Below are 9,611 nucleotides of genomic sequence, written 5' to 3'. Positions count from 1 at the left end.
CCATATGCCTAGCAAACCCTCAACTTTTAATCTATCATTATATGGATGATATTTTGCTAGCTCATAAGGAAAAACCTGTCTTAGAGCAATGTTATAATTCCTTACTAAAGCCAATGGAAAGATGGGGCTTACATATTGCCATTGATAAAGTATCAATGATAAAGTATCATGATAAAGTTTTTGGTGACAGACACCAAAAACTTCCTGGGATCTATTATAAATGCAACTATGGTTAAACCCATAAAAATTACCATTCGGGTGGACAAACTTAGAACTTTAAATGATTTTCAAAAACTTTTGAATGATATTAATTGGATTAGACCTTACCTTCATTTACCCACCTCAAGTTTGCGCCCCCTGTTTGATATTCTTAAAGGTGATTCTGACCCCCTTTCTAAGTGGGTGCTTACCCCTAAGGCTCGAACAGCTCTCAAACTTGTTGAAACAGCTACGGAAAAGGTTCATCTTGATCGTATTGACCTAGCTAAGCCTTTATCATTCATTGTCTTGGCCACAAATAAGTTACCCACAGGAGTGTTTTGGCAAAAGCGTCCTATTCTATGGGTTCACATGAATTATGCCCCTAACAAGGTCTTATCCTTGTTTACTGAATCTGTGGCAGAATTAATCCTTGAGGTGTTAAAAGTATCCCTTTCCACCTTTGGATCACATCCCTCAACAATCACTACTCCATATACTACTGATCAGATATAGTATCTTATCAATAATTCAAATTCATTGGCTATCGTCTTTACTAGTACTTCTGCTGTGTTTGACAATCATTTGCCATCTGATCCTGTTCTCCAATTTTGGAGTCAACATCCTATAATTTTCCCCAAAGTCACCTGAAAAGAACCTATTATAGGAGCTACCCTTATATTTACTGTTGGATCAAAAAATGGTACGGGTGCTATTACTATAGATGATGTTTACAGAAACATTGCTGTTTAATACTCTATCTGCACAACAAACAGAACTATTAGTAGTTATTTAAGTATTCAAAACCCATCATGAGCCTTTTAACCTATTCTCTGATAGCAAATACGTTGTTAAGGCTGTTCAAAATTTAGAATTAACTGGTCTGATTTCCCTCACCTCCACTATTACTAAATATTTACAATGCTTACAAAAACTTATCTGGGACAGAAAAGATCCTTTTTTTATTGGGCATGTTCGGGCTCATACTGGCCTTCCAGGTCCTCTAAGTTTACACAATGATTTAACAGACACGGCCACCAGAGACCCACACATCTTCAATATGCTTGAAAATGCAAAAACTTTTCATTCCAAATTTCACATAAATGCTTCCACTCTATGTACACGCTATAAAATTACTGAGGCAACAGCTCGGGACATAGTCAAGTCTTGTGCTAAATGTACTACACTTATTCCTAACCCCTCGTTAGGAGTAAATCCAAAAGGACTTCAGCCCAATCATATTTGGCAAATGGATGTAACTCATTATTCAAAATTTGGAAAACTACAATTCACTCATGTGTCTATTGATACCTTTTCAGGATTTATTATGGCCTCTGCTCATTCTGGAGAAAAAACTAAAGATGTGATAACACACTGTTTGCATTCTTTCTCCATCCTAGGGGTCCCCAAACAAATTAAAACAGATAATCGTCCTGGATATACGTCCCAGGCCTTTAAATAATTTTGTTCCACCTTTGGTATTCAACATGTCACAGGAATTCCCTATAATCCTACTGGACAAAGCATTGTTGAGCGTGCCCATTTAATGCTTAAAAACATGTTTTATAAACAAAAAGGGGGAATAGCGGCATCATACAGATCCCCAAAAGACGAATTATCTGTTGCCTTGTTCATCTTAAATTTTTAAAATCTCGATTCTGAGGGCCGATCAGCTGCTGACCATCATTCAGAACCTAATAAAAAACATCTACCTCAAGTGCTCTGGAAGGATATTCTATCGGGACAATGGAAAGGCCTGGATCCGGTGTTAATCTGAACCCGAGGATCTGTTCGTGTTTTCCCACAGGACACACAGTCGCCAATTTGGGTGCCTGAGAGATTGGTCAAGGTCTCAACAGAGACCCCAAAACAGGAAGAAGATGAGGAGGCTTCTCCCGCTGATGGTGTTGGCGATTTCTCACCAAGTTAATGGAGGAGACTCGCGTGAACTATGGGGGATAGTAAAGACGTGGCCCTATCCTGTACCCCTTACCAACTCTTCTATTCTTTATCCTCCTATTTTTACAACAATTGGCCACATTTCTCCAGTCCACTGTTCAATGGGGAAAAGAATGGTTTGGATTTTTGTCCGTGGGAGGTCTATTGTGTGTTGTATCTGTTCTGTGCATATAGTGTTTATACAAAATGCGTACACATCGGCGCAGAGAAACAGCCATTATTCGCCAAGCTCCCCATTGAACAGTGGACTGGAGAAATGTGGCCAATTGTTGTAAAAATAGGAGGATATAGAATAGAAGAGTTGGTAAGGGGTACAGGATAGGGCCACGTCTTTACTATCCCCCATAGTTCACGCGAGTCTCCTCCATTAACTTGGTGAGAAATCGCCAACACCATCAGCGGGAGAAGCCTCCTCATCTTCTTCCTGTTTTGGGGTCTCTGTTGAGACCTTGACCAATCTCTCAGGCACCCAAATTGGCGACTGTGTGTCCTGTGGGAAAATACGAACAGATCCTCGGGTTCACATTATTTGTCACAATTGATGCTGGCTCATCCCCCCAAGTCTGGTTAAATATGCTGGACCGGTAGTCAAAGATGGGTAAGATTCATGGGGAGCTCATATCAACCTAAGACAGGAAATGAGGGCTAGAGACTCATTGTCCAATGAGTAAGGATGTGGCTCTGCCTTGGACAACCTAAGACAGGCACGGTCTCTTTTATAAACAGAAAGGGGGAAATGTGGCGGGCGAGACCCGGGGCCCAGGGTTACGCCACATGCATCCAAGATGGCGACTGGCAGAGAGCCAAAGGGCATGCTGAATGCGCCTTGAGAAAAACAGGAAGCATTTACCATTGGCTGTATGATAATTAGTTCAGCCGCCTAGCGCGTGGACAGATATATCTTACATGTATGCTTGAGCTCGTGATCGCTTGACCTTTAATAGGATTGGATGGACATATCTGATTACAATTGCTTATGCATGAGACTGCTTATATATTGAGGGTGTTATCCAAATAAAGCGGAAGCGCTTCATGAACTTCTGACGTGTATGTGTTGTTTGTCCCGCTGGTCGGCGGCAAGCGGCAACTGCCATGATAACTTCAGGTCACTTAGACCCATGCTGGAAGATTCTAATGGGAACCTGTTCTTACAGATTTTATGGTTAGGAAAAATTATCCTTATCTTCCTGAGCTCTCAGTTCTGGGTTGTCACAAAAATCCCCCCTTGAGGGTCCTGCATTTCTCCTGCTAACAGAGAGTTTGCTGAGTGAGGAATGTAACATATCCTGTTGACTTAGGCCAGGCAGGGCTGCAGGTAAGTTGCTTTTTAAAAGCAAAAGTACGTGGGGGTCAGCACAGTGGGCCCATTTTATAGAATTTCCCCTGTAGCCTCATGTTACCCTCGCTTCTTACATCTGTCTGTCCCTATTAGAAGGAGGCCCCTGCAACCTGGCAGGGCAATTCCTGTTCTGTTGTGTGATTTTCAAAACTAAGCCTTCAACACAGGCCTTCCCAGGAAGTGCAGTTGTAACAACTGTGTTTTCCATTTTCATCTTAGAAAGGTAAATAAGATAATATCTTCAAAGCAATTCAAATCTATTTTAAACAAGAAAGATGCATGGAAATCATGGTCGAATCTAAGATAATTTTAAATACCAGGTTGATGAAGCCCTGAAGATTTTGACTGATGGACAAACTGAAGCTTGTTTAACTTATCTCAGCAAACAGTCTGAGAATCTTTCAGTTACATTGGGATTGATAAAACCTATTATTGACCGTTATCATAATGGAAGAGACAAAATGTATACTCTAGAAAACAAATAAACGACAAAGGCAGCAGTATCAGAATATTTTCAAGTGTTTAATATGTGGTTTTTTTAAAAGCATTTGCAGACTATGCAAAATTCACAGTCTGACAGTGAGATTCATTCCTAGAATCTGTGGTCTGCAGCCTAGACCGGGGCCTTTGATATGGTGGGTGTTCAATGGATCTGTGTGCAATGAGTGCTTCAGTGAAGTTTCAATGGAGGTTCGTTGCCTACAAGACTTCAAAAAGTATTCTCTATTCACTTGCATAATTTGCTCCTTTTGGAAGTCATTTTAGCAATAAATCAGGACACATATGAAACATTGCAATAGAATTATTTCAACAAAGATACATCCTGACAGTTGAACAGCCTATACCATAATTTTCCATAGTGGAAGGGAGACTGCAAGTCAGAAAGAGAAAGGATGATTTCCCTTTAACTGGTAACTTTAAAAAATACCTTTCTGCTGCCAAAAATGACTAAAAGTCTAAAGTGTCTAAAGCTCAAACATATATTTTTGTCTAATTGGCTTACTTAAATTCTGTTCACATAGTATCTTAATTAGTTTTCTTCATAACAAATATAATTCATAATTATGGGAGATGCTTGTGAAAACTAATTCCCAGATATTAAGCAATTGTTCTGTATTTATGGGGGACTTATTAGAAATTATTGATACTGTATTAAACAATATTTCAGAGGTTCTACTTGCCAGGAAGGTTTTCAACCTTAAATTATTTTGTAAGTCATAAGACATAATTTATTAGTAAAACTTTATACACGGTATTTCATGGTTTCTTAAATGTGGAATTAATTTCAGTAACATTAACGTGCTTCTGTTGTAGAAATTTAATACCTGAAAAAAGATGACTTCTTTTTTTCTAAATGGATTAAATAAAATGTAAAATTGAAAAGTAGCAAAAGTACAAATTTTCATCAATTTAAATGTATGGATGCTGAACAAAAACAAAAAGTTTTCTGGGTTGATTATAAGGAAGAATCAAAAGAAAGAGCTGTTGGAGTCATTTTTTCACTCTAGTACAAAATAGGCTCTGTTTTGACGTGAGTTCATTCATAGTATGGACATTTTGATTTACATTTCTTTTTACATGTATAAGATAGGATTTTGATCCTATTGCTCTGAGTCTTCAAGTAACAGTGACTTTTACAAGACAGAAGTTCGTTCTGCAAGTAAAAGCAAAGTTCCTTCTCTGACAGATTTTATATTATGGTGAGAGAAGGTATATTAACAATAAAGAAAACTGTTTTCCAGTACTTGAATTAAAGAAATATTATTTTAGTTGCTAAAATAATGCTATGAATGACACATTTTTATTGCTGCTGCAGAAGCTACAGGGGTAGGAAGTAGAGTGAGGAGCTTTCCAGAAAGAGAAAGAGAGAAAAAAACAAAACAAAACAAAACAAAAACAACCCAACTGTTTAAAAGCAGGACCAGGACAGCCTTTACTGAGTAGTGAGGGTAGGCTAGAAGCATCTGTTGGGAAGGAGGGAAACGTGGCTGGAGAAACAATTTGGAGTCAGACTGTGAAGGACCTTGGAGTAACAATCTACAAAAAGTTAATTTTATTCTATAGACAGCAAAATGCAACAGATGCTTTTAAGTAGAATTGTGATGAATAGGTTTTATGCTGTAGAGTATGTAGGGGTGGGTCTCTATGCCTATGTATAGAGCTTTTTCTTTAAAGAACTTGAAATTTCAGATTTACTTTTAAAAGTTTGTTGAAACAAGAAACCACTAATTTGTACCAGTGACACCAAGAGGTGGTGAGAGTTGGAGAGGCAGAGGAGGCACATGGTTGTGGTTTTCCTGCTGAGATGAGACCAAGTTTGCAGTTCAGGAAGAGGAAGGGGTGGTGGGGATGGACAGGTAGGGCCTTCTTCCAGGGAGAGTTGGGGGAGGGGTGAAGGGCACAGAACTTGTGAGTAACTGGAGGACTGTGGAGTGAATAGGAATTGAAAGATTCTGGGGTGGGACAGCAAGGCTGGTGACACCATTTTCTGAGATAGAGAAAAGATGTGCCCTATTTGTGTATGATGAATCAAAATGCAGTCTGTAAAAATAAAAAAAATTTAAAAAAAGTATGAGAGGAAGTAGGTTTACATGTGTATATTTTGCAAGAAGACAATAATGAATACAGCTTTAGTTATGTAATTTAAGGTGCACAAAAGACATACAGAGGGGCCTAAATGAAGTCTTCTGAAGACCCATGACACATAGAAAATGCCAAATCACGTACCGGACAACTCGCAGCAAATGGGACTAGGTTTCTGAGAAAACCAAGAACCCTGACAGTCCCTCCTTATCCGTGGTTTTGCTTTCCGAGGTTTCAGCTACTGGTGACTGACTTCTGTCTGAAAATACTATCTAGAAAATTCTGGAACTAATTCAAAAGTTTGGGGTAGCATGATCACACAGTCCCACTTTATCCTGCCTGGAACATGAATCATCCCATTTTCCATGTTGTATACACTCCTTGCCTGTTAGTCATTTAGTACTGGTCTTAGTTATCAGGTCAACTGTCAAGTAGTATAGTGATGTGTTCAAGTAACTCTTATTTTATTCAATAATGGTCCAAGAATGCAAGAGTAGTGATGCTGGGAATTCGAACACAACAAAGAGAAACTATAAAGTGCTTCCCTTAAGCCAAAAGGTGAAAGTTCTTCACTTGGTTACAGGTATGTATACATAGGAAAATCATAGTACTATATTTAATACCATCTGTGGTTTGAGGCATCCATTGGAACATATCCCATGCATAAAGGGGTGCCACTATGTACAAAAATGAATTGGTTTTCAGTGATTCCCTCTGTGATGAGTTTATCTGATGGATGGAGATGACAAGACTCTGCCTGCACTGACTAGTTAACCTGAGACCCCTATTCTCATCTGTAAAAGCCTCAGTCTCCTGAACCTACATGCCTGGAAGGTCTCAGTCCCAGTTGATTTTAGAGGAGAGAGAGAGAGAGAGAGAGAGAGAGAGAGAGAGAGAGAGAGAGAGAGAGAGAGAGAGAGAAAGAGAGAGAGAGAGAGAGAGAGAGAGAGAGAGAGAGAGAAAGAAACAGGGGTAGTGGTAGGAGGGTAGGAGTGGGGTGGGCAGGAGGAAGCTATCCTTTGGCTGCTACTGAAAGATGAAATTTTATCTGTTCACCCTTTAAATCCTAAGTCTCCAAGTTATAGCCCTGAACAGGCCTTTTCCTGAATTTCCAGAGCTCTTTATAAATGTCCATTGGAATTGTAAGCATAAACATTTGGTAACTACTTATGTAACTATCTCCCTCATTAGGCTGTGAATACTTGAGGAAAGGACTTGATTTTTGATTTCTGGTTTTATAAATTTCTAACATTTAATGAAGTTCCTTGTTCGTATCATATGTTAGAAAATATTCGATGTATGAATGAATCTTATCACCTGGTAACATTTCCTGAGGCTCTGGTTTAGACAGAAAAGGAACCTGAAACATGGGGTCCATTTCAGTATTGACCTTAGACTATACTTCTGACTTAATGAAGATATATATTCTAAATAATTATGAGCATTGAATCCAGATCTTGATAGGTTTTGGGGGTTTTAATTTTATGGACTCCTGCTTTGTGTTACAAATCCCAAAACTATGTATGTAGATTTCTCACTCCTTCTGGAGACAACTCATGGCCTAGAGTTGACCTCTTAGTAAGTTACTCAGAAACTCTGTATGGCTAAGAAAGGATATTGGGGAACATTGAGACATTTGTTTTGATTCATTTATCTCTTGCCCCATGGACTTGACTTTCCAAAGGCCTGGCTGGCAACAAATACATCAATGCAGAAAGCATTCTTGAAAGGATTATGGGAAATAATGAGTCCCACATAAAGAGAAAGATGGTGCCATCTTGTAAAATACAGTTTATAGACTTCTTTAGTCGAAAGAGCTGGTATGCAAAATCTCAGACCTGGTATACACTCTTGTCCAAGGACAAGGCAAAATGTTAACTCTGGAAGATAAAGCGTTTTGTTATTGTCTTGGTTAGGTTCTTTTGGTTTAGAACTCAGCTAAGTAGCTAGGGCAAGGAGTAGTGAGCAGGGGTTGGGGTGGGGCAGAACAGATAAATCTAAGGATACATATGGGGTCAAAAAATGGTAATCTCAAACTCATGAGAGCTTGAGCTGTTAAGCCGTCAGGAACCACTGGGGCAGCTCTGGGGATGGGAATGTCTCTCTTTTTGAGAATGTTTTTAGCATCTTTGCTTCTCTCATAACCTCACTGTTGGTTCATAACTCCTATTCCATGGCATCTACTGTGTTCTATTTTTACATAAAATTGACTTCCAAGTTCTCAGTATTTCCTGGTTCAGAAATACCTTGAACTAAATATTTGCCTTAGTTCTCTTTCAATTTTATTTTAATACCAATGTCTAGGATCACTAGGAAGCCTATCAATAAGGTACCCTGAATCAAATGCCCACAGCAATTCCCCAAAGCGAGGGACAGAAGCAGAAGTCACATGGTCTAACATGGCTACGTGAGGACTTTAACTGGGCATTTTCCCTTAGAGTTACATAGGCTTGTGACAGGCACCCTGATTCTCCAACACAGCTGCCAGTCCTTTATATCCAGGCTGCCAGACCTTCTGATGATGTTGTCACACTTGTGGGAGCTCCAGGTCTAAGAAAGTGCAGGGCAATTTCCACTTGTTGACTATCTATGGCATTCATGTAATGAGGAAACAAAAGGCTTCCTGAAGGGCACAATGGTGTTAAATCCCCAATGTCATAGGAGTTAAGTCATAGCCAAGGCTTAATTAAGGAGTCCTCAGTAAACTGAGGAGTCCTGAGATAATAATAAGCCAGGCAAGACAAGTGATTGAGCCCAACGACCTGATAATAAAAATTCAGGGTTTAATCAAAACCACATCTCTCCCAGGATATCAGGCAGGCTTTCCTTGAAGCCCTCTCATTTTGATGTCAAGAAGAGATAAGGCTGGGAGGAAGGGAGACAGGCCCCTGGGTAACTTCCTAGGTAGTAGAGCACAAATAGTACCTGCAGATGTTTGCTAAGAAACTTACAAAAAGGCTATTTTAAAATCAGGACCTAAGCGACTGGGATCTATGCCACTCCAAAGAAGGAAAAATGCTTGATTGATAATTTGATTGGACTAAAGGCTGCATGAATACCTCGTGGACACTGACTGCCTTACCCAAGATTGGGCAGGGGGCTGACTTCCTTCAACCTATAGATCTATATAAACCCCTAGACAATAGCACCCTTGGGGTATCCCTCACTTGGGACCCCTCCCTCTTTGGAAGCTCTGCTTCCCTTTTATTACTCTAATAAATCCTGTTACTTTGCTCTTACCCTTGTGTCTACGAATTTTATTCTTCAAATTCATGAAACAAAGAATCCAACCTGATGCTCTGTGCTACAATTAGAGTTGGCTAAAGTCTTATTCTCTATTTCCATGGCTATTACTGTTGAGTTTAGGTACTAACAGGGTTCCAGCTGCTCTTGTTCATGGTTTTATATGAATTATGACCAAATTCTGCATCCAGGTAACCGTCTTAAACAGATGTAAAAAAAGTTCTAACTGAAAAGATTTGTCCACATACATTCCTAGCATGACATTTGATTACTTCCAGATTATATAAAT

This window comes from Sciurus carolinensis, chromosome 4 (assembly GCF_902686445.1).
Source record: "Sciurus carolinensis chromosome 4, mSciCar1.2, whole genome shotgun sequence".
In the NCBI taxonomy this organism is placed as follows: domain Eukaryota; kingdom Metazoa; phylum Chordata; class Mammalia; order Rodentia; family Sciuridae; genus Sciurus; species Sciurus carolinensis.
This window is presented reverse-complemented; position numbering follows the sequence as displayed.